An 8,119-nucleotide genomic window follows, 5' to 3' on the forward strand; every position below is an offset into this window, starting at 1 on the left:
TAATGCCTCCTTAGCTGGAGTTTGTGAAGGGGTAGTTGGCTGATACCACATGTGACAAAATCACTAGAAGATTTTGAAAGATTTATTTCATTGAGTCTATATGATTTGAGTTTAAAATGAACCTAAAGTATAAAGATTCCATATAAAATGAACTGCTTATCAGCACTCTCACATTGTGAGGCTTGCTATGTGCTAGGGCAGGGGTCAGCAACTTTTTTACTGCCCTGTTGCAGCTCCACACCAGAATTACACTTTTAGGTAAAAATAAAAAATAAAATAAATCGTTCTAACACAGTTTTAACACTAAATGGTCTTAAATGCTGGCTGTTTGTTACTACACCTTTAAGACTAGTCTATGTAAATAAGCACTGTTCTGTTTGGCTGTCCAAACTCAAACACCTCTTGTAACTTTGGCCTAAATGGGTGGCACTAAACTGTTGTAGACTAAATAGGTGGGTTCATATGTAAATGTTTGACATTTGTGACATCACAAAAATTCAAAACAAGCTGTTTTTGCAGCCTTATATTACAAAAGTGGTTTCCCATGAAATGAGCCTTTTAAAACTAGCTTGGTCCTCATCTGCTGGTAGCTCAGTCCAGTAGAGAAGCATAATACAGCTTAAAGATAATGTACAACTGCTAATTCACCAACATTTGACCCTGAAGGTCAGCTCGCAGACTGCTGCTCACCATAGCAACGTAGATAACATTTTACACTAGCTTGTAGCTAACAAAAAGTCAATGAGAAAGATTTAAAATGAACATCGATAATTTGGAGACGAACATACTTATTTGCATTTATAATCACTCCAGGTGGTGTCCTGGTACGTTTAATATGAAAAAGAAACTGTCAACTGTCCGAGACATTTTACAAGAAACTATGCTACATTTGCGGAAATGTTTCCTGCTAGAAATGTAAGAAAAGCAGCCGTAGCTGAGCTAAAGCTTAAAGTAGAGCAAAGTCAGTCTGGATTTTCATTTATATTATATTTGTAGCCTATACTAGGACATTCGCACATACTGGGACATATTTACAGCCTAGATGGTGAAACGTTACTTCAGGAAATGGACATGTTGTGCCATTTGGTTTCCGACCCCTGTGCTAGGGCTACGTCCACATAGTTTAAAGCTGCGCAATGTATAATTTTTGTTAAAACTGAAGAAGAGGCATTACTAGGGGGAAAACGGTAAAATATGGTGTCCATGCATTTCTGCTAGACTGAAATACTTATTTAAAAGTCAGAGGCATTGAGTTGGAGTTTGTCAGATCACATGCACAGGCCCAAAAAGAAGGTCCAGCTCAATGTTTAGGTCTACAATGTTAAAGCAACATTATATTGAAAAAGACATGATTACAGTAGTTGACTTACAAACTCGAAACACATCTCCTTCCAAGTTTTGGCTGAGTTCTCTTTGAATACTCTTTCAAAGTGCTTACAATTATCAGATTTAGCTTTGAAAGAAACATTTTCTATCTGCCTGCCTTGATTGTGCTCTGATCTCTGATCCAGTAGTCACATAGATCTACATGCTAGTAAGCTCTGCTAATGTATTTAGTCCATGGGCTAAACATCAACAAAACACAAAGCAGGTAGGATTTCAGAACCAGCCTAAAATCACTAACCCTGCCACAATAGTGGATCACCCATTTCCCAAGCCCTATACAATATTATGATGTTATTGAAATATGCTGCTTGTGTACTAGTAGTGAGTTATTGGCAGACTACATGCAGTGAGTAGCTTTATTTGAAGGATTCCAACACGTCTGGTCATCCACAGAAAGGAGTTATGCAGGTCAGCAGGTAAAACCAGATATATCCCATAATCAGAAACCAGAAAAAGCCAAGATCAAAGGTTATGACACCAGAGGCCTGTCTCTCCAAGCAGGATTTATTGCTTAGCCAGGTAGCTTCAAGCTTGTATTGACCTTACACTGTACATCCTGTCAAAACCTCTTACCCAACTACATGACAATGGCATAAATGGCACAATGATCATAAACAGACCAATCAGGATGAGCGTCTGATGGACTAGGACTCCTCACTTTTAAGTGGAGGATATGAATCATAGATATCAAAAAATATAGTGATTATTACTCATGTAAGCACTAACATGGTGGCAGTGATGACAGTTTTACTTTTCACCATTTGAAATTTACTTTCTACATATTTATAAGGTATGATTTTTTTCCTTCTTTTACAATTAAGGTACTTTTCTCCTCATGTTTAATGGGACTGTTCACTATGAACATTATGCTTTCATGTGCATGAGGATTGATTATAATCCACGTCCCAATGGGTGCCCTAAGCTCTACAACATGCAGACAGAATAGCCAAAAGACCTTAAGGGTTCTAAGTTTGGACTCATATGATGTGTAGTAGCAAGTGGCCTATGTCATAAATGTTTCTTCTGTTTAATTTAACATTTTGCATGGGTTAAGAACAATAAAAAAGTATTTATTCATCGTTACATAACTATTTTCCAGCCTCTCTATCCTCTATGGCTATTTTGTTACTACGCCTTTAAGACTAGTATATGTTCTGATTGGCTGCCTCCTAAAAAAACAGTCCAAACTGAAACACCCCTTGCAACTATGGCATAAATGGATGGTAATAAACTGCTGTAGGATGAATAGGTGGGTTTATATTTAAATTTGTTGGCGTTTGTGACATCACAAAAATTCAAAACAGGCTGTTTTTGCAGCCTTATTTTACAAAATTGGTTTCCCATGATATGAGCCCTTTAAAATGAGCTTGGTTCCTCTTCTACTGTAGCTCAGTCCAGTTCAGACGCATAATGCAGCTCAATGCCAAGTAAATAACTGAAAAAACACATGCATTTAACATCACAACACATCTGTTCCCCTGCAGTCCTAGCCAAAGGCCGCAATAGGGTTGTGAGCATCGTACTGAACTCCAAAATGAGAAATAGGACACCCTTTGGCCGCATGGCCCAAAAGATATTGATATTTGTGAGATAATAAATCCTAAACATCTCCTAGGTGTGAGAGATTGAGTTGGTGGAGCTAATCCAAAAATGAAAGGATGAAGGAGTGATTGTTCACACATTGACTTAGCTTACAAAACATAGGTAACATGATTACTGTATGTATTACTGTTGCATACGTATATAATTACTATGCTATTTCACATATGAGCATCATTTTTGAATATCAAGAAGCCTCAACAACAAATCTTCCACGTGATATTTAGGCCTTGAGTTTCTTGGCTAGATTGAATTCATTAGAATTCATAAGCATGAGGACCAGAGAGGCGTGACTATTGGCCATGATATCTTATTATTAGCCATGACAGCAAGAGATAAGACTGCTAGTACAACAAGACTAATGAACCAGGCCACCAATATGGCACAGACAAGCAGATCCAATCCCAAGATATTTCACAATATCCATTCCTATTCACTAACAAAACTTTCATTTGTGAGTTTCTCGAATCTCTGCTGCTGTTGACATTACATTAGAGGGAAAAATGAGGTTCCCTTTGAAAGTCTCTGTAGCACAAAATAGCACAAACTGAAATTGTTCTCTTGGCACTGAGCCCAAGAAAACGTACATCTATACCGTTTACAGTGGGCCCAGCAGAGCCCCAGGAAGCTCCTAATCCATATTAAATAGAAGAGCAAATGTACTGAGACAGAAATGCTATGCTGTAGGTTTAATAGCTGTTCTGCTAAGCCACCTGACCTCACTTTCTCTTTTTGACTTCAGAGAGGTCTTCCCTATGTAACCAGGGCCCTATGTGCCCCTTTTTTGGAAAAATAGATTCCTTAAAGTCTTGAATTCCTCCATTAAAATTTTATGGAGGCTGTGTTTCCATATTGCCTTGTGCCATATCACACACACACACACACACACATCTTCTCAGCCACTTATCGTTCTGGGTTACGGTGGGGGGGCTGGAGCCTATCCCAGTAGTCACTGGGTGGAAGGCAGGATACACCCTAGACAGGTCACCAGTCCATCACAGGGCAGACATATACTTTCACACACACCTAGGGCCAATTTAGCTTGTCCAAATAGCCTGACTGGAGGAAACCGGAGCACCCGGAGGAAACCCACGCAGACACGAGGAGAACATGCAAACTCCACACAGAAAGGACCCCGGCCGGGGAATCAAACCCAGGCCCTCCTTGCTGTGAGGCGACAGCACTGTGTCATACCTCCTTAACGTGAAAAATAAGACTGGTATCTATACCTAGTATATATTTTCAAATGTACATATTCTGCTGTGTGTTTACCCTGCTAGCAACAACCAAAAAGCAGGGCATTACACCCATAGGTACACATACCTAGATGCCACGTTGGGTGTTCAACATCGTGCCTGGACAGCATAAAGTACCATTACAGAGCGTCAGTTTAAGAAAGTTACTGTCCAAAATTGTACTATTTCAAGAATATTGCACTCAGAAAGCGGGATAGGATTATATAACAGAAGGAACGCAGTGATCCACGCTCATGTTTGTGTGATGCGTATTGTTTGTGTGATGTTTATGTGTAGATATGGTCGTGTGGTTGGTGAAGCACAAAGAACCTGTTGATGTGGTTGTTTTTCCTCTGGTTTTATATTAAGCTTATTTCATCTAATAGTCTATTCATGGGATCTTGACTTTATGTAGTAGTTATTCATTTACAATCATTGTTAATGCTTTGTAGCTGGGTAAGCTATAGCATTCTTTAATCCATGTAGATATTCGTAATAGATCAACGAACAATAGATCTTGTTCGTATTTTCCCACTCCACCTTAAATGGTGCGGCTTCAGGCAGCAGAAAGTGACTGCTGCACCATTTAAGGTGGAGTGGGAAAATACGAACAAGATGCTGGCAAATAAGAAGTTGATCTATTGATCTATTAAATTTTATTTATAATTGCTTTGCTTGGTTCAAGTGAGGTGCGACCAGAGATATACATACCTAGATGCCGTGTTGTCTGTCAATCTATATCTGAGGCGATACGTCTGGGTGTCTGCCATGCCGGACCGGTCAAGATCCGCTTGTATTGAGAGACGATGAGTCTCAGGATTAAAGTCTCAGGATTACAACTTTCTTATTATTCAATCGATTTTCACCAAATTTGTTTTGTTATAATCCTCAAACACAGATTAATCTAGGTAGCACAGACTGCTCTCTGTAGCTTTTATTTCTTTGATAACTGATCGTTCTAATTAGCCGTCCGGACCAGCAGGAATGTATTCAGTCTGCACAAGTCATACAAACTAGAGTTTAGCACTCCAGTACAAACATAATCTCACACACTTCACTTCTAATCTCAATACACATAAAAATAACATCAACCCCCAAAACACAGTAAGAAAGAAGAAGCTGAAGTTGGCCTCTTATTCTCCAGCTTCTTGTTCAAGTTCCACCTTAAATGGTGCGGCTTCAGGCAGCAGAAAGTGACTGCTGCACCATTTAAGGTGGAACTGTAATCCTGAGACTTTAATCCGGATCTTGAGCGGATCTTGACCGGTCCGGCATGGCAGACGCCCAGACGTATCGCCTCAGATATAGCTCGACAGACAACACGGCATCTAGGTATGTATATCTCTGGTCGCACCTCACTTGAACCAACAAAGCAATTATTGAAAAAAAGTATTGAAAAATGTTCTTTTCCTTATTCTTGACTTTCAGAAAGCTTTGCTTAGCCAGGTAATTGGCTCCCTGCGTCCAGCCTAGGTGAGGGTGTGTTCCTATGGAAAATCTCCTCATCGCTTTTCCCTGTATGAACTTTAACTCCACGGAGGTTGACCATGACCTCGAGAACCCTTGGATAGGTGCCCTTACCGTATCATGATTAGTCAGAATGTATAATTTCATGAGTTAAATATAGAACCATGGGAACACAGAACACGGGAAACATAAGGCCTTGGGAACAAAGGTAGGCTTCCACTTCAAAAAGCTCTCCAGGTATCCAGCCTCCATTACCTGGCTTGAAAATGATTACGCATGTAAAAATGTACAGACAGTTGAGTGGTTTTCTGCTGCAAAGCCCTGCACACACTTAGCATTACCTTCATTTTAGCAAGGTGTCTGAAAGTCCATTGAAAGGGCTTTAAATGGATGAGCATTAGCGCTAGCAAAAGGACTCGTGGGCTTGCGAATGTGCCTTAAACACACCATTCAGTGGGGTTAATGGATGCATCCATGACTGTAAACAAGGCACTGGCACTCACCCAGTAACCATCAACTCAGTTCATTTGTCAAATGAGCAAATTGCCTTAAATAGTTTAGCTTGTTACTTAATGAGCTGTAGATGATGATGGATGGATGGATGAACTATGAATAATGAAAAAGACACAGCCGACTTTGTGGCTTAGCAAAATATCAAGCTGTATGGAATGTGGTGCACATTATGTATGATCATATAAAAAGAATCCAATACTTTCATATCTTCCAATAAAGTTGTATTAAATCCACAGCTTCATTCCACACTCTTAACACCGAGTCCCTTTTGACTTAATTAAACTTTTCAAAAAAAAAAAAAGTCAAATAAACTGTATATGCTAAGATTATCTGTTCTCACCAGTTATGCTTCATGAAAATTCTGAATTAATTAAAAGTTTGCTGATAATTCTTAACCCGTCAGCCTCTCTGGCTTGATTGCTGATCTAAATTCTTGAAGCCAGGTACTTTGAGACTTTTGAGCTCGATAGATATGCGTGTGTAATCTCTGCTAAATTGACGAGATAATTAAGTAACAAGCTAAGTTGCAGGCTGGTGGTTTGTCTACTTGATGATGAATTGGGGTTGGCAGAGATTATGCAACTGGCGCTTTGTTTGCAATCATGGATGGGTCCACAGGGAGCCGTCACCTCTCCGCTGTTCCAGATTGCACAGCTTTGCCTAGATTTCAACATAGCTGTATGCTGCCCTCTAGTGATTTGGAAAAGTACTTGCAAATCACCAAGCCACGAAAGCCATTAAACAGCAATGATTATCATGATGAAAACATCCTGAACTACTCTGAGCTTCTTGAAAATCTTAGATTACATATAAAGAGTTTGTAACATATAATAAAGATCTGCTTTAAGATCAGAGAACCTCAATGATGTGTCCCATTCACACTGTAAAGATGAATTTAATATCAATGTCTAACCTATAAAATAACTGCAGAATGATGCTTTAAACCATCCAATGAATATTTCATCTGAATGGGGATCTTCTGAATTCTACGCTTATTAGCATAACAATTTTGGCAAAGCAATTAAGTAATCAATACAAAAACAATAACTGAAATATTAAACCTTTCAGCATTATGTTTTAATACAAATGTTTATTGCAAAAGTTTGGGCACTCTGGTCAGATTACATTTTGTTGGGTTCAAAGTTATCATCCTCTTCAGAGAACACACCTCTGCACATTTTAATGCACAATGACTGTTTATTGGCTGAATTTTACATAAATATAATAAACGCAATAAACAAAAGAATGTGGAATGTACAGAGGTAATAGCACAATTAATGTTTTTATATATTAAATCAGCAATAAAACAAATTATTCACAAAAATGTGCAGAAAAGTATCATATTTGAGTGTGTTCTCTGTAGAGGACGTGCTACTTTACTTCCACAGATAAATTAAACGTGAAATGAATGAGAGTATCCAAACTTTTTGCATACGACTGTATCAGTATCTATGAACGGAGACAGGACTGGGATATGAAAGTGCTACTGGGCATATGATGCATTCAGGCACATGCGGATATAAAACTTGAATATTATGATAATTAGCTAACCTTTAATCACGGTTTATGATACTATCACTGTGTAATGTTGAAAGGTCCATATCATGAAAACCATTTTTCCCCAGTTCTGAAAAATAGAAGATTGATGTAGTATGTAACCATTACTAAAGTTTCAAAACCCCAGTCCCAGGCTACAGCAGATTAGCCCCACCCATTCATACTGAAGTTATAAGGAGTGTTTCAGTCTGGACTTCTCTTGAATGTCACTCTGCTCTACATGCTCATGGTAAAAAGAAATTAGTTGACTTCTGGAAGCAATTCTGAAGTTACTACCACAAATTTGTTTGTTCAGGGAGGTGTTGGAGATTATAAATGTATACATTTTGGGGGGTTTCTGAAATACCTAAAACACCCAAGGC

The sequence above is a fragment of the Pygocentrus nattereri genome, chromosome 8 (genome assembly GCF_015220715.1).
Source record: "Pygocentrus nattereri isolate fPygNat1 chromosome 8, fPygNat1.pri, whole genome shotgun sequence".
Lineage (NCBI taxonomy): Eukaryota > Metazoa > Chordata > Actinopteri > Characiformes > Serrasalmidae > Pygocentrus > Pygocentrus nattereri.